Below are 26532 nucleotides of genomic sequence, written 5' to 3'. Positions count from 1 at the left end.
AAAAACCACCTTTTAAAGATAAAAGATTGACATCAGTTTACTTTAAAGAATTTAACCCTTCGGAAGCTAAAACCATCAGCCTGGGTGCAAGTAGTTTTTTTGGGTTCTAAAGTGTCTGAAAGATGTCGTTGTCCTCAGAGCTGCTTTTCTGGGCAGCCCTTTTTTATCCCTGTATTTATTATTATTGTTGATCTGCGCTGACTGTTGCCGTCACACTAGGGATACAGCTATACTAGAAAAATGAGTATCCACATTGCAGCAGCAGCTGGTAACAGTGAAACTGATGTTCTAAGCCACTAATGCAGACTGGTCTCAGAGCAGGTTTTTGTTACATAGGTTCAGACATCTTAAATGATATCTACGCTTGCTCTTACACCATTGCTACCAGTGGGCAGCTTTACCTTTCCTGACAGTTGCTGCAATACATGTCCTAAATTTTAGACAAAGCCTATGTTACTATACCTCCACTTACTGCCATCAGGTTCGGAGCTGTGCAAAGATGGAGCAATTGTAGAATCTGGCTGCAGCACAGAGCTGAGGGAAGCATCCAAATCGTTGTGATATGGCCATAAGGGACATAAAGAGCCCCTTTTGGGCCAAGCGTGCATTCCTCGTGCACGCAAAGCTCCCAATGAAGCAATGAAAACTTGGGAGACACACAGAATCCAAGACCATGTCCATTACACTGAATAGATTTTTTAAAAAGGGAATAAAAGTAACCAGCTTTCGAAAATTTAAAGAAGCTAGATTAGCAGTAGAAAAAGAACGGGATCCAAAGATTTTGAGAATATTATTAGTTGCATAATATTTGTAAATAGTAAGACATGGTTCCTGTTCAGGAATGTAGGTCCAAATACTGATCCATATGAAGTTCATGAGATTCTTTATAAACAGCTGTGTTTTTGTGCCCAAAACAAATGCCTTGGGGCTATTTATTTCTACAGAAAATAACGACATTAGTAGCACCTGTTCAATATTTATGAACATGAATAATTAAAATCTGCTGGGAATTTTGGTAAAAATTATCTGAAATTTCAACTTAAAAGCTATTGGGTTTTCCCTCATGCCTCTGTAGATTTTCTGGGATTTTAAAAAAATATTATTCAGCCTTACTTATACTTTAATATCAAATATCATCAAAAGACACACTATTTATTAGGTAGTTAAACTTTCCTGGCTTAGAAAAAACTATTAGAAATCCCACAAGACCCCGCATTGCTCTGTAGGGTCTTGCAAACCACATCACTGTTGCTCAGAACTTTGTTGCTGACATTGGAAACACTACTTTTACCCTAATCTTTAAGGACAGTAATAAACATCTGAATTCTTCAAATAACAAAGAAATTATTCGGTTTTCCAACTAGCTGTATGTATATGCCATACTCACAGATGTATTAATGGAAATGTCCATTGAAATGAACTGATCATTCATTTGAGTGTGAATGTTACATCTAGCTACATTTGGATAAGTCAAGTACATTAATCAAACGTTTCCTTGTTTTTGCTGATACAGACTAACACGGCTACCACTGTGAAATCTGTGATACAGTCAGCAATGAAATGGTTAACACTGTGGGCATTTAAGTGGTCATAATTAACAGTCCATTAAGATGAATGGAGAAAGTTCTCACTTAGCACTGCTATTGTTTCAGTCTGTCTGTTTACAGACCTCGCACGACAACAGTGTGTGACTTGACGTTGTCCTGGGTTTTGCAACCAGCGGCAATAGAAAACTCATTTAAACAAGCTTGGATTCTAGAAAATGCAGCAAAATCTGGAAGAAATCCATCAGTTTTGAACATTTCTTGCTCCTGGGGATTTCTGTTGTCCCAGCTTACAGGGATACGAGAAGTAGCAAATCCACATTTTTTTTAATGCATCCGATGAAGTGAGCTGTAGATTACAGAAAGCTTATGCTCAAATAAATTTGTTAGTCTCTAAGTGCCACAAGTACTCCTTTTCTTTTTTTAAATAACACTCATTATCTATCAAATATTAGATACAAATCCATCCAAAATAAAGACCTAACTATCCTGATCACCTCACACTTCATAATGACTCATCTACACAATAAAATTTGCTTCCAGCAAATAATAAGGGTATAGGTGGAAAGCAACGCCACAGACCTGTAAGCACGCTTCCTGCTTTCTTGTTGGAATTGCTTTTTTCCTTATTTGGCTTATACTTTTCTGCAAGTGTATAAATGTTTCATTATTCCTGTGTTTCATATTTTTGTATAATATGTCATGAGTCCCAGTACTGCCAACTTCAAGTATGCAAAAATCATGTGTTGGGCCACAAAACATCATAAGATTGGCTTTAAAGGCATGAGATATTTATATAATGATATATTTTGGGTTCTTTGTATTTGTCTTCTGGCTTCTGAATGTTTAGTGTTCATTTGCTTCACATTTTCAAGCTTTCTCTGCAACCATAAGGGCTGAAAACTTACTTTTTAAAAAATGGAAGCAGAGATTCTCATGCAATCTTTTACTTCCAGGAGCTGGGGCTTTAAGAAAAACACCAAATATCATGAGACTCATGATAAAATTCTCAGAGTTGGCCATGCTGCATTCATGCTGGTGGCTGTTCTCTGAACAGGTCCAGAGTGGTCGAGGCCCCAAGCATGAGGACCTGCATCCCAGTCACCTACTGCCAAGGCTAGTAGCACAAATCACTGAGCAAGATACTTTTAGGTGTCTCATCTCAGCTCAGCAAGGTGTCATTCAGCTCTTTAGTACACACATTTTATTTTCAGTGAAGCCCTTTAACTTATAGGTTCTGATTTTTAAAAGGTTTCCAGTTTACAGGTGCATTTTTTTCCCTTACAGATAATTCATTTGCATTTAATTGTGAGTGCAATTCATAGTTCTTGTATATCTAACTACCTGACTCCACTCAGAAATCAGGTAATTAGAAAACTTGACATCAGCAGCACTTGGATGTGTATCTCTTTTATCTACACTGCAGTCAGCATTTTGATATCTGAGTTCCTGAAAATGTGAATGAAATACAAGATGTGAGTGAAAATAATGGATCTCAGCATGTTTTAATTCATTCATTTGAATATAAATAAATGAAAATATTAGCAAATAATTTTTTGTCTTGGACTCAGGTGATTGTCAAAAGAACATTTTAAATAATACGTTTATACAATTTACCTTTATCCTTTCAGAAATAAAGGATAGTTAAATACGGATTTGCATATTTTCATGTGTTAGGGTTTTTCCTATAATTTTAACCTTATTTTTTAAATTCCTGATTTTTATAATGTTAGATTTTTTTTTGTTAATTACAATGTTCTTATCAGGACTTTTGCCCTTAAGCTACTGATACAAATTATCTTATTTAATTTCAATGTCGACACATTTTTGTCTGGGTTCAATTTAAAACTTGCCATAGTGCCTTGTACTTGGCTGAGGCACTCTCTAACCATTTGAAACAACATTAAAAGCACAGTGACATGCCAGAGTGATCCCCTGAAGCCATTTTAGAGGAATCCCTGTTTATTTCATTTTGATGGCAAGTCAGATTTCATGAAGAGGGAAGGTAAAATTGGTGTTAATTTCATAGATGACTTTTTAAAATCAAATTAATTTAAATCCTTCCAGTAATTCAGTTCTCAGTTTTGTCTTTCTAATGCAAAAATTTAATACTACAAATCTGAGCCCTTTCAGTTCATAGGCACCGCCCTTAACTAATGGAAGAGAGAACTTTACACTAACTGCATCTGATGTAACTGTTACTCAAATTTATAATGCATTTATTTATGTAACTGTTAAAAAATTGCAACCTCTACTTCTCTCCACAAAGAGAAATTCCCACATGTCCTTTTTTCTTGAGCAGTTTCAGATATCACCCAGCAATAAAAATCTGAAAAGGTCCCAATGGTACCTGAGTGGGCTTCAGAAACTTCATAATGACCCCTCAGTGAAGAACTGGGTTGACTGAGAAATAATAACCAGAATGTTTTTGGTTTTTGTTGTTCTTCTTTTTTTAAATTGGAAGCCTAGACTAGATACAATGTTCTAAAATACACTGTTAATTTCATTGTACTGTCCATGGGCCTCTGTCTAAAAACACTTAATACTGAACAAAATACTAATAAGTGGCTCCATTGAAATCACTGTACTAAGCAATTTGATTACTAGTAAGTGGAGCTGGCTGAGAAATTAAAAACATTTTTGTGAAATTTACAAACTGTTTGTAGATTATTTCAATATGTTCAGTTTCAAAATAGACCCACTTTTTGTGTTCAAATTTTTCAATATTTTTAAAATCTCATCATTTTATTTTCAAAACACAGCTTTTTCTGTGTTGAAATTGACAATTTTTAAACTTTTAAATATCCCACTATATGAGTAAGGTGATCAGTTACAATTGGCAATAAAAAGGAAACCCAAAAATTGAAAGAGAGAATAGAAAATGAAAACTGATAAACAAGCATGAAAAGGATAAAATATTGTATTGAAAAGTGGCAAATTTCAAGAAAATGTAAATGGTTTTATGAAAATTTCTGTATTAAAAAAGGGCTGGACTTTTTTGGGGGGGCAGGGGGAGAATCTAATTTTAAAAAAATCTACTATCTCTTGTAGTAATTGCTTGCAAAATTGGTTCCTGTGGCTGAAATGCTACAAATACTCTGCAACAGTATGTTTGCCCTACATGTCATATTAATATGGACCTGAGAGGCCAATTGACCAGTGTGCTTGCACCTGGAGAGTGGGCCAGGCCTGATTAGAGATAAAGCCCAGTTAGGAGGTTAGCTGGCTTGCCCCTCTCCTCCCACCTTCACCCGTCCAAGAAAAATGCTGACTGAGGGCAACTGGAGGAAGAAAACCTAGGGGGAGAGGAGATGGAGTGTTTCTTCTCTCTGGAAGAAGGCCGAGAAGGAGGTAGAAGAGATGAGATAAGAGGTGAAGCCTGAACCCTGAGTGAGGGGAGGAGTGTGCCAGCCTTTGGGCTTTGATTGAGGCACAGAAACCTGTGGCTAGACAGGACATTCTAGTGCAGTAGAGGTATGCCTGCAATAAGGTGGCTGCCACCTGGACTGAAGGTTTGGTTTTGTCTAAATTTCTGTTAGACTTTAGTAAAGGAATTTGTTACCTTGGTAGTGGCAGGGCTCTGTTAAGAGGTTTGGCTGGAAGGCCAGGACACTCTTATGGCTGGAGTAGGCCAAAGGACAGTGGGGGAAACTGAGGCAAGGGTGCAATGCCACAGTGAGCAAGGAGGAGGCATGCTGGGTTGGCAACTTTGATATATACTGACATGCTTAACTTACTCATGTGTGTAGTCCCATTGATTTCAGTGGGACTATGCACCTGTGTTAAGTTAAGCACACTGGAAGTATCAGCAGGATCAGGGCTTATGTTTGTAAATTTGAAGTTGTGGCAGCATTAACAGGAATGTGGATGATACTCCTTATATACTTATTTCAATAAACAAATGTTTATAGGGACACATGGTAAGTGGCCTAGCTGTCTGATTCACAAACTAAAGGAATAAGTAAGGGCCTAATCCTGTTTCTATGGAGATGGCCATTGACTTCAGGGGAAGCATAATCAGATACAAAAGCTATAAATGTTAGCGTTAAATGACTTTGTTTAAATAACAACATATATCTGCTATTTATATAATAACTTCTATCCAGGGAGCTCAGTGGGTCTTGTAACTGTTAATTAATTTAGCTTCAGAGATCTCTTGTTAGGCATTTTGCAGATGGGGAAACTGAGGCCCAGAACTTGCCCAAACCTGGATCAAGCCATGACTGAAGTGATCCATGATGGTTGTCAGTCATGGTCCATGAAACTCTTGCTGGTGGTCCCTGGAAAATTGGCTGGTCATGGTGCTGGGTCTCAGCTGGTCAACAAAGGGAGCTTTTGGGTGAGGAGCATTTTTGTCAATCTGGTCAAAGGTACTGAAGGGCTTTTGAATATCTACCCTGAAAATGTAGAGTTCAGGTGAACTGTTGCAGGACCACAAAATATTTCAATTTCGTTCTTTAGATCTGATAGCTCAAGTGAAACACCAGCCTCTTATGGGAGGCGGGAGGGAGAGAGAACATGTGAGGAAGCTTGCTTGTCACTGCCAGTTCTGTATTTGATCTGAGCATTTCAGTTTCCAGGGCTGTCAGTTTCAGTGATGCACAATCTTTGAGCATTGGCCTCTTGCCAGGAATCTGAGGGCTGAATGCAATTTGCATACAAATTTAATTTTGTACTAAAAAGAAATGTGCGCAATAATCATGTTTCATGCCTACTTTCATTTCCTATTCCCCATGAACCCCAGGCACAGGAATGGAAGAGCCTTGCTGAGCGACCAATGTTTTTTACTAACTACTCACCTCTGGCTTTAGTGCCACCCTGTAAATGTTTCTTTCCTTTCTTTTTCTGTATTTAACAACCATAAATACTTTTTTCCTCTCCACAAGACCTGATCAATGCATAGCAACAGATGAAGAGTTATCTGGTGTCAGAGTATCTTATTCAACTTACCACTTTTGCTGCTTAAAAATAAAAACACTAAATTCCCTTTTTACAGGGGGCTGTGGGGCTTGCAGAGGCCTGTCATGACCACAGCAACCTTTTAAGTGATGATATCTCAGAAGTGAGGTGAGTTTGAGTTTGAGTGACTTCATTCAATGATTTGACAGAATCAGGGAAAGAAGAGATGTCTACAGATGAGAGTAGAGCAACAGCCAAAGACAAGAGAGCACCACCCTAGAAGGACATTTGAGGAACAGTTCTCTTTCAGGAGATCCAGTTAATTGGACTGGTAGGAATGTTGTGGGTTACGTTGGTGGAAAAGCCTGATATTTTATATACCCATTAATTACTTTTAATCTTCTAATGTGTGAGTTAAAAAGGTTATTTGGAGACAGACTCCAGTACTTTGAATAGACATTTACAATTAGACAATGAGGATTTCCCCAATTTCCTTGGGCAACTATTCCACAGATTTATAGAGGCTTGATCCAAAGTTCTGGAAAAACTACTATTGACTACAGTGGGCCTTGAATCAGGTTTGTAGAATGAAATATTATGGGTTTGGATTATTTTAGGGCTGTCGATTAATCACAGTTAATGTATGTGATTAACTCAAAAAAATTAATCGCGATTAAAAAAATTTATTGCGGTTAATCACATTGTTAAACAATAGACCCAACTGAAATTTATTAAATATTTTTGTATGTTTTTCTACATTTTCAAATATATCGATTTCAATTTCAACACAGAATACAAAGGATACAGTGCTCACTTTATATTATTTTTTATTACAAATATTTGCACTGTAAAAATGATAAACAAAAGAAATAGTATTTTTCAATTCATCTCATACAAGTACTGTAGTGAAATCTCTTTATCATGAAAGTGCAACTTACAATTGTAGGTTTTTTGTCACATAACTGCACTCAAAACCCAAACAATGTAAAATTTTAGATTCTACAAGTCCACTCAGTCCTCCTTCTTGTTCAGCCAATCGCTAAGAGAAACAAGTTTATTTACATTTACGGGATATAATGCTGCCCACTTCTTAATTATAATGTCACCTGAGAGTGAGAACAGGCATTCACATGACACTATTGTAGCCGGCATTGCAAGATATTTATGTGCCAGATATGCTAAACAAGGGGTCGGCAACCTTCGGCACGTGACCCATCAGGATAATCTGCTGGCGGGCCATGAGACATTTTCTTTACATTGATCATCCACAGGCACGGGCCCCCGCAGCTCCCAGTGGCGGTGATTCATTGTTCCTGGCTAATGAGTGCGTGGGAAGCGGCGGCCAAAATGTCCATGCAGTCTGCGCAGAGGCCTGGGGCCCCACACACACACCCCGCAGGGAGGGGCTGCGTAGGGCCCCAGAATAGCTAGGGACGGCCCTGGGTATCAATGTGAGATTTCTAAAGATAGCTACAGCACTCGACCCAAGGTTTAAGAATCTGAAGCATCTTCCAAAATTTGAGAGGGACGAGACGTGAAGCATGCTTTCAGAAGTCTTAAAAGAGCAACACTCCGATGCAGAAACTAAAGAACCCAAACCACCAAAAAAGAAAATCAACCTTCTGCTGGTGGCATCTGACTCAGAGGATGAAAATGAACATGTGTTGGTCCGCACTGCTTTGGATCGTTATCGAGCAGAACCTGTCATCAGCATGGACACATGTCCTCTGGAATGGCAGTTGAAGCATGAAGGGACATACGAATCTTTAGCACATCTGGCGTGTAAATATTTTGCGATGCTGGCTACAACAGTGCAATGCGAATGCCTGTTCTCACTTTCAGGTGACATTGTGAACAAGAAGTGGGCAGCATTATCTCCTGCAAATGTAAACCAACTTGTTTGTCTGAGCAATTGACTGAACAAGAAATAGGACTAAGTGGACTTGTAGGCTCAAAAGTTTTACATTGTTTTATTTTTGCATGCAGTTATTTTTTGTACATAATTCTACATTTGTATGTTCAACTTTCACGATAAAGAGATTGCACTACAGTGCTTGTATTAGGTGAATTGAAAAATACTATTTCTTTTGTTTTTTACAGTGCAAATATTTGTAATCAGAAATAAATGTAAAGTGAGCACTGTACACTTTGTATTCTGTGTTGGAATTGAAATCAATATATTTTAAAATGTAGAAAACATCCAAAATATTTTAATAAATGGTATTCTATAATTGTTTAACAGTGCAATTAATCACGATTAAATTTTTTAATCACTTGACAACCCTAGTTTTTTTTATGTTTAGCCTACATTTTTCTTTCCTGAACTTTCCCATTATTTATATTTGCACCCCCTTGTAGCATTCTAGAGACTAACAATTCCTCTCCCTCCTTAGGACTCAGTTGTGTCCAGCCCTACCCAGATACTCAAGGGCAGGGGGAAGTGTATAAACCCTCACCACCACAGTGCCTGTGTAAGACTCAGCCTCTTGAAGCTAGAGGGTTTTTTATATATAATATGACACACAGAGTTTTAGATCTGATTCATATAATGATTGTGTTGCTGTTTTCTGTATGCTATTGGATACTGTATGTACTATGAACATCAAGGGGCCAAGTATAATTATTGACTTTATGGATTTGGTCCATCCATTAATTAAAAAGCTTTAAAAGACTGGTGGCTTATTTTATAACTTTACATGTATATTTTGTGTTTAAAATTATGTATTTATTTTTAGCTAACCTTAGGACCGTATGTGACTACATCTGTATGAGCAGCCCAAGGGCAGTACATGGTTCTGAGTGTAGATGTGGGAAGGATCAAATATGTACTCCAGTAGGAAGTGTAAAGGTTATAATGAACCAGAAGGTGTTTCACCAAGTTTCCTCATTTGGGTTGTTTGTTTAAGTAGAATTTCTGTAAAGAATCTGCCCTTGATATAAAGATTGTTTGAAATTGTTTTTCTGGCAAGTGAGAGGTGAATTGAAGGGTTTTTTGGAGGGTGTACTGCCTATAGTTCCCTATATATTTGAAGCAAGGAGTCTGTCAATAGGGTCTATGGTCTAAGTGGGATTTCAATATTTCCTTTGAAGGACTCTAGAATGCTATTTGGAAGCTGAGGAGAATGTGGGATTGAGAAAAGTGCATTGTCTGTCTGGGGAAAAGCAGGGAGGTAAGGGGTGGGAATAGAATTGGGAAAGGAACTAAGAATAAGAGGAGCTGACATTGTGTTGACATTGTGTTGTGGATTTTCTTTTTTCCTTTCCCTCTTGTGATTTATAAAATACCAGCTTCAAATTGTAAACCCCCAAAAAAACACAGGACTTGCCACATGAGATTTGACCAATGGTCCTTTTAGCATGGTATCTTCTCTCCAGCAGCAGCTTCAAAGTGAGCTGTAACTGCCCTTCCCCCACCCTCCCCATGGCAATTATACAATGATGTGCTTAAAGGAGAGGATGATGAACATGCATCAGTCTGTACTGCTTTGGATCGTTATCAAGCAGAACCCATCATCAGCATGGACCCATGTCCTCTGGAATGGTGGTTGAAGCATGAAGGGACACATGAATCTTTAGCGCATGTGGCATGTAAAGATCTTGTGACGCTGGCTACAACACTGCCATGCGAATGCCTGTTCTCACTTTCAGGTGATGTAAACAAGAAGCAGGTAGCATTATCTTCTGCAAATGTAAAGAAACTTGTTTGTCTGAGAGATTGGCTGAACAAGAAGTAGGACTGATTGGACTTGTAGGCTCTAAAGTTTTATATTGTTTTGTTTTTGAATGCAGAGTTTTTTTGTACATAATTTTACATTTATGAGTTCAACTTTTATGATAAAGAGATTGCACTACAGTACTTGTATTAGGTGAATTGAAAAATACTATTTCTTTTGTTTTTTATAGTACAAATATTTGTAATAAAAATAAATATAAACTGAGCACTGTACACTTTGTATTCTGTGTTGGAATTGAAATCAATATATTTGAAAATGTAGAAAACATTCAAAATATTTAAATAAATGGTATTGTTATTGTTTAACAGCATGATTAATTGTGCAATTAATCACAATTACTTTTTTTAATCACTTGACAACCCTACTATTTACTGTATCTGTAGTTTAATAAGGCAAATTTTTTAAAAATCCCACTATTCTGTTTCTGGAAGCTCATCATTTCTCTTCTCTGTGAATAGCATAGCATATCTGATTGTGGAAGGGTCAAAGGAGAACTAAATGGTACTTGGTGAATGAGAGGTAACTTCATCCCAACTTTCCCCTCGTCTTGGACACAGGAGAAGGGCTTTAAAAGCAGCTGTTTAAGAGTGACAGGGGAAGGACAGGCCTTTGGGGAAAGTTGGGCTCTACATCTAGGAGGCATAAAATAGGACTAAGTTGAATGAACCCCAATGTGGGGATTTAGTAAGTATAAGAAAGTAAAATAACTGTATTTAAACAGGTTTCAGAGTAGCAGCCGTGTTAGTCTGTATTCGCAAAAAGAAAAGGAGTACTTGTGGCACCTTAGAGACTAACAAATTTATTAGAGCATAAGCTTTCGTGAGCTACAGCTCACTTCATCGGATGCATTTGGTGGAAAAAACAGAGGAGAGATTTATATACACACACACAGAGAACATGAAACAATGGGTTTATCATACACACTGTAAGGAGAGTGATCACTTAAGATAAGCCATCACCAACAGCAGGGGGGGGGAAGGAGGAAAACCTTTCATGGTGACAAGCAGGTAGGCTAATTCCAGCAGTTAACAAGAATATCAGAGGAACAGTGGGGGGTGGGGTGGGAGGGAGAAATACCATGGGGAAATAGTTTTACTTTGTCTAATGACTCATCCATTCCCAGTCTCTATTCAAGCCTAAGTTAATTGTATCCAGTTTGCAAATTAATTCCAATTCAGCAGTCTCTCCTTGGAGTCTGTTTTTGAAGCTTTTTTGTTGAAGTATAGCCACTCTTAGGTCTGTGATCGAGTGACCAGAGAGATTGAAGTGTTCTCCAACTGGTTTTTGAATGTTATAATTCTTGACGTCTGATTTGTGTCCATTCATTCTTTTACGTAGAGACTGTCCAGTTTGGCCAATGTACATGGCAGAGGGGCATTGCTGGCACATGATGGCATATATCACATTGGTAGATGCGCAGGTGAACGAGCCTCTGATAGTGTGGCTGATGTGATTAGGCCCTATGATGGTATCCCCTGAATAGATATGTGGACGGAGTTGGCAACGGGCTTTGTTGCAAGGATAGGTTCTAAACCTGGAGGAGAAAGCCCTGCTGACTGTTTTCTTCCAGCTGATCTATTCTGCTGGCTAACAGCAATAACTTGTATTGTAAAATCTGTTTCTGCACTTTTTCTGGAAAGGTGGGGCGTGATACGGAAGGGAAGGTTTGAGCTTTGTGAAATAGCTGACTTATGTAACTTTCAGGCTTGCAGAGTAGAACTGCACGTGAAAGAAAGGCAATTGGAAGAGATGGCAATTGTGAACATAGCACCCGCTATGAGACAACAAGGAGTCCGGTGGCATTTTAAAGACTAACAGATTTATTTAAGCATAAGCTTTCGTGGGTAAAAACCCCACTTCTTTATCCATGAAAGCTTATGCTCAAATAAATCTGTTAGTCTTTAAGGTGCCACCGGACTCCTTGTTGTTTTTGTGGATACAGACTAACGCGGCTACCACCGATACTTGTCGCTATGAGACAGTTAATGATGGGATTATTTGGATCTGTTCCTGATACTCTAGTTTTGGAACTTTTTGAGAAATTGGCGCCACACCATTTACTATCTGTGTGATCGGAATGGTGTCCTGTAGTGGCAGTGCTCAACGACTAGTTTTACCTTGAAATGTTGTGACCCAGTTTAAGCCTATTAATAGATTCTGGAGGAAGCTTCGAGCTACGATTTAACCATTCTCTACACCTATGGTGGATGCATGCCCCACTTTGGCAAAAGCTAAGTTTTTAAAAGATTAAAAGAAATGGTGTCCATTCGCCAGGTGGTTGCATAGTAGAAATACTAGTGAATGTTTTAAAAACTTAGGCTGTGGGAAGCTCCTGTTTTGGAACCTCACAATAAATGGCCTGAGTCTCTTGGGGTATGTCTACACTGTAATTAAACACCTGTGGCTGGCCCGTGTCAGCTGACTCGGGCTTGCAGGGCTCGGGACTGTTTAATAGGATTGTTTAATTTTGGTGCCCAAGCTTGAACATCTACAATTAAACAGCCCCGTAGCCTGAGCCCCAGGAGCCTGAGTCAGCTGACACAGGCCAGCCACGAGTGTTTAATTGCAGTGTAGACATACCCTAGGGGGCTACATGACTGATGGAAGTTGTATGCTGCTTGTGTGATGAATGCCAATTAAATCACAGGCAAGATGCCCCAGGGAAGTGGCTCTGACTGGTGGCTGCCTGCATACAAGAGTCCAGTGTGACTTCAGTTAATGTGATTTCAATGGATGTGTCTTTTAAATGTTCCCTGCTGCCTTGCTGATCTCTGAGTGAATCCAAACTGTGCACTTTCCTCACTCATGGATGCTTCCACCAGCAGGCAATCTGAGCTCAGAACTGAATTGCTAGTATCACTGACCTCCCCTCCCCTGCATTTTGTTTAATGAGTACATTAAAAATACATTTTGAACAGTCTCCTAGTTAAGATAAAACTAATAGATTAATTAGATCCGTTTCTGTAGCTGTCCAATATGGCCTGTGTGAAACATATATGTACCAAAAGAAAATATGAAGCGGAATCTCTCAACTGCTGCCATTGCAACAAATTTTAGAACAAGAAGTGAACAGAACCTGTTTTAATGTGCTGGAATGTTTGGATAGTTCTTAAAAACTTAATTTCTGTTTTCCGGCTGTGACTGGAAATGATGAAATACTTCAAGAAAGGCTCTTGCTGGGAGATTTCCAGCCAGATCTAGGAGCACTAGAGAGCTCATGAAAAAGCACTCTTGTGAGATTTCCAGCCCTGTTCTGCAATATCAGGAGGTTCAGATTGTTTGGATAAGCATCCGAGATTCTGAACCAAACATGAACTCTCAATTTCCTGGGGTCTGCTCATAACTAATTGAAATACTTGTTCTTTCTCTCTCTTTTTCTCATTCTCTCAATCTGTGTGTCTTTGTGTGTGTTCCATCTAGAAGTAAAATCATATTTATGATAAGTAATTCTCCAACACATCAATGGATGGATTCAGGAAAATTCATATGTTCCAGGACCTGCTCAAACTGAGATTTTACTTAGCGAGTAATACTGAAAGTTCAAAGGTTAAAAATACATCTTGCTTGTTTAATTCTTGTTACGGAAGATTTTTTTATCCTAAAAAGCTTCAGCAGTTACTAAGCCAAATTTTGAAAAATGCCTGAGTAATGGATCTGAGTGAATAATTTATTTAGTGAATTTAGCCATGGAATTAATCGATTTAATTAATGGAGAACCCACAATCAGATCACAAGATTCACAAATTGATTAAGTATTCAGATTTATTTAATTTTTTAAAAATTGCTGTATGTATTGACTGCAAATATTTGGCATTTGTGTTTTGTGGCTTAGTTGTGGTTGGTCAGAGGAGGAGAAGTTGTAGTAAATATAAATGGAAGAACACACAAGCTCTTCACAAATATTCACAAATTCTTACACGTATGAACTTAGGATCTGGTATCTGCAAACAAATGTTTTGGCGTTACTTGCTCAGGCTCTGCTCAGTGAGACTAACTGGGTTTTGCTTGGTATTTAAATCAATGAGCTTTTCTCTGAAGATTTGATGACTAGTTTTTTCATTTTCACTGGTGATAAATTGATGTCACAATTCGTCTCACTTGTACTGGGAGCTGCAGAAGCAATTTTACCTATTGTTAGTGCATAACAGGGAATTCAGTTCTCATAGCCTTGATGATTTTCAAGCAGATACTATTTTTGATTGCTGAGATAATCATGTAACCTTTTAAAATTGGCAATTTACAGTGAAACCTTAAGCCTACCTTATTTTGCAAACAGTTCTACTTGCTGAGGGTGAAATTCATTTCACACACATAAAACAGAATAATGGAGCTTATGTGTGTGAAGTGCAAGGAGATGAAATCTCCCTCCACTTTAGGCCAAGGTGGAGAGCTACAAGACAGGCTCTTCTACTTTATAGGCCTTACATACATTATATGTCCCCATTACCATAGTACTCAAGCACCTCACAATCTTTACATATTTATCTTCACAACCCACCTGTGAGGTAGGCAAATACTATTATCCTTGTTTTATGGATGGAGAACCAAGCACAGAGAGGTTAAATGAATAGCCCAAGGTAACACAGGAAAACTGGGTCACACAAGGGACTTGAGCCTAGGTCTCCAAAGTAACAGGCTGGCTCGCTAATCACTTAAACTGTCCTTATTCTTGGGGGGACCTACTGTTATTTGCTAGTTGTAAAAGTTTCCCTGTTCCTCTCAGCCATCAGTCTCCCTAAACCTCCACCTGCTTTATTACCTAATGCTGGGCCTGCATATGGATTCCCTTTGTGGCGTGCAAGGGTGCCAAAGTTCCCCTGCACAGCTGCTCTACTGGCAACCCCCAAAACTGGAAATTAAGTGGCGTGGGGCTTTGTGTCTGGTGCTCTACACCAGCATGAGCTTCTTCTGCATTTTACAACCAGGGTGAGTGTTTGTCCCAACCTCACAATATGTCTCAAAGCCAATACAAAAATTGCCTCAGTAGCATATCTCAAACAATGGCAAATACCAGATGCTTCTGAGGAAGTTGTTAAAACCTAATAATGGACAATTCTGGAATAACCTTCTCAGGAGGAAAGTTTCTTCTTAAGCCAGTCACCAACTGCCTGGGCTTATGTCCTGAGCATGAGGGTTTATATCCCTTACTTACATTTATCTTAGCTATTCAAGTCAATGGGAGTAATGCCTGAGTAAGGAGTGGAAAACTGTCTTCCTATTTTACCAACACTTTTCTGGCGGGGTTATGTTGTGCTTTCCCTATCAGTCCATAAAACTTCCATTGGCCTAACAAAGTAGAAACATTTACAGGTCTCATCATGAGTAACTAATATCTTAATGAAGGTGAAAGGAGCAGTTAATTAGCTCTGCTCTTTTCAGCAAGGAACATTAGAATTTAATGAGAATTAATAATTTCATAAGTTATGGAAATATTGCTGCGAGCTAAACATGATCTAACACAGTATTACAAATAGGTATTTAAAATGAATGCAGTGACATTTTCACATTGTTGGATGATCTATAATATTATGTTGTACCTACAGGTACGGTATATACTTAGGTCATATTACATAGTAAATTACTGTTTTAAGATATTCTGTTCCCAAGGTCCTCACTGTTTAAGAATAAAAATGCTGATACAAACTTAAATACAGCTTTATAAATGTGACTATAACACTACCATATTAATTTAAAAAAAAAAAAAAGCTTGACAGAACTACAGATCATCTGGAAGCACCATTTAGGGACAACAATGTCTTTACTATGTGCTAAAGTGTTTTTTTGAGTCAGATCTATGGGACTGCTCATGTGAGCAAAGCAAACAGGGTAACTATTTTGATTATAAGATACCTTCTAATGACCATAGGAAATATTTATGGAGTAAATATATCTGGGGCTATTTTAGACTGACCTCAGGCAACATAGCTGGCGTGTACAAATGTTTCATTTAAATTGTGTTTTTGGTCCAGCACTTTCATGTACATGCTTAGCTATTGCTGCTTTGTCTGAGCTATGTACAGGGGCATTGTATATAACTTCTAAAAGAAAAAAGACTAGATCCTGGCCTGGTGTAAGTTGGCCTATATCCACTGATTTAAATGCAGCTATACTGATTTTCACCATCTGAGCATCTGGCCCAAGAACTTTACTGGAGGTATTAGAGAGAGCAGTGGGTGGGGGGACAGGAGTGATGGATGGTCTTACTAAGATATATTTGGTGATTATTATTTATCTCAAAGACTTTGTTTTTTTTTTAAATATGGCAAATATTTTTAATTAAATTGACTGAATCAGATGACTTTTAGTAAAAATGTCCTGCTGGAGAGGAGATCAGTTTTAGGGATTGTTTTCTTGAATGTGGTCTGTATTTACCAAATATTTAATGGAAGAAGCCAAAAATGTTGGGTTGGATTCTCCACCTCTTTACTCGCTGTAACTCTCTTTACTTCAAAAGAGTTAAAATGGCATAAAACCAGCATAACAGAGTGGAGAAACAGGCTAATTTAGTATCTAATCTTACACTTGAAAGAATTATAGCCTAGATTATATATGTCAGACTGAGTAAGGACCTGAGTAGAACTTTCCTGCCACTGGGTCTAGTCTGCAGTACCCTATCATTAGAGCAAGGTGTGTGGTGAAATCTGAATTCCTCTTGCTGCAGCAATATCTAGTCAAAGGACAGAGACTAAACTATTATGTTTCTCTCAGTAGACCAATCATTTGCATTTTTAAATGCAAAATGATAAAATGAACTCTTATTTTTTACATCATGTAAGCAAACAATAATAAGAAAAACCCCTCATCTTAAAATTCTAACCCACCACTCATTTCACGGATATGCTGGTATGAGAGAGTGAACGACCCAGAAAAATACCTTTCTGGAGTATATATTAGATCATGTTTCTTTTCAAATCCTAAAGATTACTGTTGCCCACCCAGTATGCCAGATTTTATGATAATACATCCAGAAATTTTCATCAAAAAGTGGGAAGGGAGAAAGAAGAATACACAGAGAAAAAAATTCTAAATGAAGATGTTTGTTGTAAATTCAAAATTCTGAAAACTTCAACCAGCTTTATAGCTTGATGAAAAATTGCCAGGAAGAAGGTAGTTTTTTGTTGTTGTTGAAAATCAGTAGGTGATTCCATTAATTGAAAACTAGGATTTTGGAAAATTTCAACCATCTATAAATACAACTAAACCAGATTCTGCTGCCGCCATTTTTATTATACAGATTCACAGTGTAAAAAAGCAAGATTGGAATTGATGTTTCATTATTTTCCAGCCTCTTACCCAATTTGTAAACATTTTGGGAAGTAACTTAAATGGTGTCTGAGTCAATAATTATTGAATTGATTTTCATCACAAATTATTGATTCTCAGCACTTTTTGAAACGGCATTGGTATTACATTACATAAATGCATTTCCTATTGATTGGAATGATGCTGTTAAACTTAACTAGAGTTAATCTTCTACTAGAGTTTTCAAGTTTTTGTCAATTGGCTGGAAAAATTAATTCAGGTCTGAAACCTACTTCACAAGATATCAACCAAGCAGCTAGATTTATTTTCCCCTCAATCAATTTTATTATTGATTATATCAGCACCAGTAATATGATCCTTACCTTGAAGGCCAAATCTAAATCTACTGCTTCTTCTTCCTGCATAAAATCTCCAAGATCTGACTTCTTCTTACCATCCGCAGCTAAATCTCTTGCCACATCTTGCAGTTTAGCTACTGCAACTTCTCTCCTACCTTGACAAATGTAATCTCGCCCTACTTTTGCCCATGGAAAATGCTGCTGCAAAGATCACCTCTCTGGCTGAAAGCTCTATTACCCCTCTCACTGTATCCCCCACTGGCTCCCTGTTCTCCACTGCAACAAATGCAAACAACTCATCTTTGCCTCAAAGGACCTTAAAAGCATGTCTCTGCCCTATCTTTCATCTTTCACAGGCTGTTTAGACCTCTGCCTTGCCAATGATGCCAGCCTTCATTGCCCATTTTTGTTAAGCTTTCAGACAAGCACCTTAACACCCTCTTAGATGCTTTCCCCTCTGCATATGTGAGAGGAGCTCCCTACCCATAAACATCTGCAAAGCCATTTCACTGTCCTCCTTCAGATCACTCCTTAAACTCTCCTCTGTCATGATACCTACAAAAACTTTGCTAATGATTGGACATCCGGTAAGCTGGGGCTGCTGCTTAGGCTATACGGTATTGTCTCATTGTTAACTTGTTCTTCCCAGTTTCTGTATCCATCCATCTTTTGTCTTACAATCTATTAAACTCTTCATGGCTGCACATAGCACAGTGAGACCCTGGTCTTTGACGGGGGCCTCAAGGCCTCAAGAGCTACCAAAATACAAATAATAATTAAAAACTATCTGTTTCTCACAGGGGTGCTGGAACAAATTGTATAGTGGGGGTGCTGAGAGCCATTGAACCAAACAGTAAATCCTGCATATAATGGAAACCACTTCAAGCCAGCGGGTGCAGCAGCACCCCCAGCACCCCTAGTTCCAGCACCTATGGTTTCTCCTGTAGTATCATGGATCTGGACACCACTTTTTTGGGAATGCTACAAAGAATAGGTAACTGAACATGTACAACCCAGTAACAAGTGTAGTAAAAACTTAATATCAGGTAGCAAGGTATATTAGAAAATGGTATTCCTTGTTTTCTCTCCTCCTTCCATTTCTAAACCCTCCCTTTCTCTAATTACAAAATTCAGGGAAAGAAAACTACCAACATCCCTAGGATGCTGTAAGATACTGTTTTATAAACATAAGTTTATAGTGCACAGTAAGATGTAACAATCTTCTTGTCAGCTCCCAGACAAGCTAGTCATAGCCTGACTCTGCTGTTCTTTTCACCATGTTTGGCAGGGTCCTAAAAGCCAAATAGTGCCCTGTGCACTGAGCGATCGACAGGGAACTCTATTGAGAGCTAAGAAGCAGGACTCCTCCTGCCCAGGCCACAGAACTACTCTGTAGCCACTCATGCAGACTCAAGGCTGCAGTGCCCTTTGTGTTTCTCCTCTGGGCAAGTATGGCGAATGGATTCACATAGTCATGGATCAACCTGCCCCCAAATTCCTCCTCCAAAGCGGCCTGTAGGCAGTACCAGGTTCACAATGGCACTAGGCCTCCACTGGGAAGAGGCCATTATGGACCCATCTAACCGATCCATACAGACGGGTCTGGCCCTTCACCCAGGGCAGTCCAGCGGCCAGGCCTTGTTGTGTGAGCAGCTCTCAGCCAGAAGGTCCCGCTCACCTGTAGGGGGCTTGCCGCCCAGCAGCCGGGCTTTACGAAGCGGGCTGGGTAGGGCTTCTGACGGGGCCAGTGGACGCAGCCCGGCAGGTTCTCAGGTGTCGCATCCCATGATCTGCCCCACTTCCCAGCACAGCTTAAGCTCCAAGTAGTCTCTGCTGCCTGCTACCTGCAGGGGGACCCCACCTCCCCGGGGACAAGCTGCCTGGGACCGGTGCAGAGGCCAGGCCGGTCTCAACCAGTGGGGAGGAGAAGGCAGCGTGGGGGGGGCTTGGCCAGGCCCCACCAGGCAAGTGGGTCCTGAGGGAGCCCGGTCCGGGCAGGCCTCACTCCCACTCCGAGCTGGCTGATCGCACCGCTCCTGACGGGCCGGAGCAATCCCCACTCCAGGACAAGCCCTGGCCATGCTGCCTACTCAGCCCGGCAGACACGGTCACCTCCTGGCGGGGCCGATGAGTGCAGCCAGCAGGGTTCATGGGAGTGGGTCTCTGGAGCGTGTTGGGGTGGGGGGGAGCTGATCAGTGAAGGAACAGGGGACACTGGGAAGTGAGGGGAGGTGGGGGAGGTCTGAGTCGGGGGTGCTGGGTGGGGGTTATGTGCAGGCCGCTGTGCAGTTGTGGTAGGGAGTCTCTGGGTGGGGGTGCTCTGGCCATAGGGTATCGGGGAGAGGGGTTCTGGGTGGTGGTGGGGGGCTCAGGCCCTCCCCTGAGGGGAAGGGGCATGCTGGCAGCACAGAGCCAAGTGGGCCAATGTGCATCTGGCAGCTGCCGGTTTGTAAACAATGCCCTTGCACTGGGCTTGGCGGAGCAGGGCCACCCCCTCTGTACCGTGCCCGATTGCCCCCGGTCAGCCCTTTGCTCCAGGGACCGACCTCCCCCGTGCCATGATGCCCCATTGCCCCTATAGGGACCCACAAATATGTTTGGCGTCAGGCCCACCAGGCCTGTGGAGCTTGAGCAGGATGCAGATTCACTCAGGCGGCTCATTTGTCTAAGGAAGAGCTTCAAAGTTTCATAATATTTTGTTGATTCATTTTATTAGCTGACATGTTTTTATTTCCAAAGAGCATCAGTTTGATCATATTTATAATCCACAAAGAACACAGAAAGATGTGTTTTTATCCAAAAAATGTATACATCTAGCTTGGTAGAATCTGTTTGGTTTTTTTTTAATGATTTTGATGGATAATGATTATTTTAAGCAATTTGTTTTAGATTTTTATCTATTTAAAATTTCAGTCGTGAAATTATGTGGGGTGGGTCAGACAATTGTTTAATGACAGATGTTGGGATTCAAAAATCTAAAGCTTTATAAACCATTAAAACACAAATTGTTGATATCACATGTCACGATATACAAAGTAAATATAACATCAACAAGTCATACCTGTTTTTATTATTTGTTCGCTAGTCCACTTGTAACAAGCCTAATTCAAAAGTCTAAATCACTGAATTTTGACTCTAAAGTCTCAAGCACTATTTTTCTTTCTTTGCCTATCTGTACATTTTGATATGATAGATGGAAACATTTTTTCATTGGTTTGTATGTTTGGTGAAATTGGTATTTACCAATAAACATCTAATCCTTCCAAGCCAACATATATCTTTCCTCATATTCTGCCTATTGGGCAAGATGCTCACTGAAATGTAGGCTTATTACCTACAAGGTGTATGTTTGGACAGAATGCATTGATATTACTCATATCTTTATAAGCAGATCTTTCCATACATTTCTCCAGCTGTTTGTAGCAATAGAGCAAACTCTCCAGTGATGTGATCAGTCTGCATTCTAGTGTAAGCACTTCTGGCCTTTGGAACAAATTTGCTTGTTCCACTTGGACTGATCTACTTCTATATAATGTAGCTTCTCCTAAGCATAATCCAGTTAGAAACAATGATTTTATGTTAATAAAATAAATAAATTTTGTATTACTGGGGCCTCTAGGTTTCAGGATGCAAAGTCCCGTACGCCATTTATAAATGAAAAGACTGTCCCTGTCCCCAAAGAACTGACAAGCTAAGTATAACGTGAGAGGCAAAAGATAGATAAAACAACCAGAAGCGGGGAGCACAATATAATTGTGGTGATTATTTATATATAAGCATGAAGAGCAGAATTTGACCATTACTCAACACCATAATGCAATACAATTGCTTTGAATCGTATTTTGAACAGACAAATGAAATAATAAAGATAATGAGCTTTAAAATGCATGGGAAGTCTGGAAGGGGGAGGCAGGGCAGAGGAGGCTTTATGCTGCCTTTGCAATTTGGTTTGTGGACTACACCAGGGCCAAAACAGTCCTGATGTAAGTTAGGGCAGCCCCGTATTCCCATAGTGCCATGTGCTATAGATCCCCCTTCCAGTCCAAGCCCCACCTTTGCCTTCTATAATGGAGCTTTTACTGAAGGGCAGTATGGAGTTGCTTACAGGGCCCTAGACTGCACTGAGGGAATTCTCCCTCAACCCGTTGCAGAGTGGCATATAGGAACCAGAGTGGGGAATGGAATCTATCCCTTGGTACCTAAATTGCCTCACTTTCCTACCTTTGGAGTGTTTAGTGCCACTGTGCTTAACATCTCTATCCCCATCCTGCTGACAGAACATAAGGGGAGATTCTGGCATAGCACTCCACAGAGGCACAAGTGCAGGCTGGTTCCCAATCCCTCCCACAGTGCACACAGGCAAAACATAACCCTGCACGTTTCTGGCTGATTGTTACATTGGACCCTTCTGCTCATTACATTGCTGGAGTTTTCCTTTAAAAATCTGCCTTTAAACTGGGCTATGACTTGATGTGGGGTAAAATGTATGGTGAAAGATTGCCCTTCACTCATGTGTAGGGCCTGTTCTCACAGTACCATAAATAAGGAAGGTAACAGCATATTTGTTGGGTTTTTTCTTTTGGGTTTAAATCAGGCCCTTGACATTATTTTAATGTTGGTTTAGGGTTTAATTAGAGAACAATTGGCATCAGCATTTGTACACCCATTCATCATATCATAATCTAAAACCTAGCTACTTAATCTCATAAAACGATGAGCATCTTATTACAGTATTTTATTAAATTTTGATGCCAAAGTTTTATATTGAGCATTTGCAAATGCTTCTTAGTTAATTAACAGTAAAACAAAAACCTTTCCATTAGGTGAGAGCTACTATAATTATATTTATTTTGATTTATTATCATATATTTAAATGTATTATTGAGTGTGTGTGCTATACCCCAAAAACTACATTATAAGGACATTATTAAGGCTGCAAAGTCAACCACTTAAAAAGTTGGGAAATATCAGAACTCATTTTGTTTGTGCATCCTTAATTGGTCTTCCTTGTGCACATGTATTATGATATAGTCTTTAATTACATGATCACATCCGATTTTTTTTTCTACAAGACACCTGCCTCTATCAGTGCATAGGATAGGTGGGGCTCACTGAATAAGAAGCTATTCAGTATTTTGTTTTCTCGTTGTTCAAAGTATGGCTCCAGGCCTTAATGCACATTATTAAATCCTGCTCTGGAGACAGAATTGATAATTTTCTCATGGGGTTTTCAGCGGAGCTCATCACTGTAACATGAGTGCTTCACAAACCTTAACTAATATTCACAATATTGCTGTGAGGTGTGGGAGTAATATGGTCCTAATTTTTATAGATGGGGATCTCAGGCACAGAGATTAAGGTCAAAAGTAACCACTAATTTTGGTTCTCAATTTGAGACACGCAGGACCTGATTAGGGAGAGATGAAAATACAGAGTATTTAGCATTATATGGCACAGTATATGTTCAAAACATGGGTTCCAGAGACCTCAGTTGCAGCTGTGAGTATGTGGTTGTTCTGCAAATCTGACCCAGGGTCTAAAGTTGGGCACCCAGACAATGAAGCACAGAATTAGTGACCACCAATGAAAAGTTTAGTGTATGTAACTTGACTAGCCTCACATAGGAATTCTGTGGCAGAGGCAACGATAGAATCTAATTCTCCAGGGCAACATGCAACTGCCTTAACCATGAGGCCATGATTTCTGTTTTTACAATTGCCTGCTTGATTCACTACAGACAGACCTTCAACTTCCTTAACAAATGAGGCTGGGTTCCTGCAGACAATACATGGGCATAGTTTGGGGGAACAAGGGCGACATTGCTTCACCAAACATAGGTAAGGCAGCAGGACACACGGGGGCACATGTCCCCCCTTTCTGCTGGCACGAGCTGCCCTGCCCAGTGTGGAAAGGTGACCACTCTGGCTTGCTGTCTCTGCAGCTGGATGCCACCTCCTGGGTCCTACTGCTGGTTGTCTTCCCCTTCTTTGTGTTCTGGGCGCCCTGCATGGCCACTATCCTGTTTTCTGTACAATAGTCAGTGGCTGCGGTCGGGGAGGGCAAGGGGGGTTGGGTGGGGCAGGGGAAATGGGGGAATGGGGGTGGGGTGGGGGAAGAGGCAGGAGGGATGGAAGGGGGATGGAATAGGGCAGGGGGAAGAGAAGGGAATGGTCAAACTCTTTTGACTTGCCTACAGCCAAGTTGCCGGTACAGTACAAGGGCAGGTCAGGAACGTGGACTTTTGCAGTCTATGATGATTATCCCATCTCCATGCTGTTGGGGGAAGACTTGGACAATCATGTGAAGCTAGCTAAGAGGGTGGGAATGGTCACCTGCAGCCAGGATAAGCAAGCTGTCACACCTAGCTCTATTCTGGAAACTTCTACCAGGACCCGGTCAGAGGTGATGGAACCGGACCCCATGCCAACGTCAGCAACAGCAGTAGCGGATCCAGTCCCAGAGACCCAGACAGAGCCAGTCCCAGAACCGGAACTGGCAGAACAACAAGCACCAGAACCAGTGCCCACACTGAATCCAGTGCTTGCAACCCCAACACCAGAGGGCCCCACTGAACCTGCACCAGCAGCAGCCGATAACCCTACACAAGAGGCTCAGCCGGAGCCTGAACCCCAACATAGTGCACCAGCGGAAAGCGGTTCACAGTCAACAGAAACAGCCTCATCCCCTACATCGCTTCCAGAGGGACCAAGCCCAGATCCACAGTCCAACGAGGAACTGATGTCTCCAGCCTCAAGGGAACAGTTCCAGACTAAACAGGAAGCAGATGAAAGCCTCCAAAGAGCTTGGACGGTGGCACAGAGCAACCCACCGTTTCTTAGCTCTTCTAATCGATCCAGGTTTGTTGTAGAAAGTGGACTTTTATATGAGGAAACTCTTTCTGGTGGCCACAGAGAAAGTTGATAGTTCCAACTAAGTACCGGGTCAAGCTCTTGAGCTTAGCCCACGATCATCCTAGTGGCCATGCTGGGGTGAACAGGACCAAAGACTGTTTGGGGAGGTCATTCCACTGGGAGGGAATGGGCAAGGATGTTTCTACCTATGTCCAGTCTTGTGAGGTATGCCAAAGAGTGGGAAAACCCCAAGACCAGGTCAAAGCCCCTCTCCAGCCACTCCCCATCATTGAGGTTCCATTTCAGCAAGTAGCTGTGGATATTCTGGGTCCTTTTCCGAAAAAGACACCCAGAGGAAAGCAGTACATACTGACTTTCATGGATTTTGCCACCCGATGGCCGGAAGCAGTAGCTCTAAGCAATACCAGGGCTAAAAGTGTGTGCCAGGCACTAACAGACATTTTTGCCAGGGTAGGTTGGCCCTCCGACATCCTCACAGATGCAGGAACTAATTTCCTGGCAGGAACTATGGTAAGCCTTGGGAAGCTCATGGGCTGAATCACTTGGTTGCCCCTCCTTACCACCATCAAACAAATGGCCTGGTGGAGAAGTTTAATGGAACTTTGGGGGCCATGATACAAAAATTCATAAATGAGCACTCCAATGATTGGGACCTAGTGTTGCAGCAGTTGCTCTTTGCCTACAGAGCTGTACCACATCCCAGTTTAGGGTTTTCACCATTTGAACTTGTATATGGCCGTGAGTTAAGGGGCCGTTACAGTTGGTGAAGCGGCAATGGGAGGGGTTTACACCTTCTTGCAGGAACTAACATTCTGGACTTTGTAACCAACCTACAAAACACCCTCCGTACCTCTTTAGCCCTTGCTAAAGAAAACCTACAGGATGCTCAAAAAGAGCAAAAAGCCTGGTATGATAAACATGCAAGAGAGCATTCCTTCAAAGTAGGGGACCAGATCATGGTCTTAAAGGTGCTTCAGGCCCATAAAATGAAAGTGTCGTGGGAAGGGCTATTCATGGTCCAAGAGCGCCTGGGAGCTGTGAATTATCTCATAGCATTCCCCACCTCCAATTTAAAGCCTAAGGTATACCATATTAATTCTCTAAAGCCCTTTTATTCCAGATAATTAAAGGTTTGTCAGTTTATAGCCCAGAGAGGAGATGACGCTGAGTGGCCTGAAGGTGTATGCTACGAAGGGAAAAGTGATGGTGGCGTGGAAGAGGTGAACATCTCCATGACCCTTGGGCATATGCAGCAAGAGCAGATCAAGGAGCTGTGCACTAGCTATGTGCCGATGTTCTCAGCCACCCCAGGACTGACTGAACGGGCATACCACTCCACTGACACAGGTAATGCTCACCCAATTAAAGTCCAACCTTACCAGGTGTCTCCTCAAGCTAAAACTGCTGTAGAATGGGAGATCCAGGATATGCTACAGATGGGTGTAATCTGCCTCTCTGGCAGTGCATGGACATCTCCAGTGGTTCTAGTTCCCAAACCAGATGGGGAGATACATTTTTGCATGGACTACCATAAGCTAGATGCTGTAACTCGTCCAGACAACTATCCAATGCCACGCACAGATGAACTGTTGGAGAAACTGGGATGGGCCCAGTTCATCTCTACCTTGTCTTAACCAACGGGTACTGGCAGGTACCGCTAGATGAATCCGCCAAGGAAAAGTCAGCCTCCACCACACGTCAGTCTGTATGAATTTAATGTGCTCCCTTTCGGGCTGCGGAATGCACCCGCCACCTTCCAAAGACTTGTTGATGGTCTCCTAGTGGGATTAGGAGAATATGCAGTCGCCTACCTTGACGATGTGGCCATATTTTCGGATTCCTGGGCAGAACACCTGGAACATCTACAAAAAGTCTTCAAGCG

This window comes from Dermochelys coriacea, chromosome 2 (genome assembly GCF_009764565.3).
Source record: "Dermochelys coriacea isolate rDerCor1 chromosome 2, rDerCor1.pri.v4, whole genome shotgun sequence".
NCBI classification, from domain to species: domain Eukaryota; kingdom Metazoa; phylum Chordata; order Testudines; family Dermochelyidae; genus Dermochelys; species Dermochelys coriacea.
Note: the sequence above shows the minus strand (reverse complement) of the source record.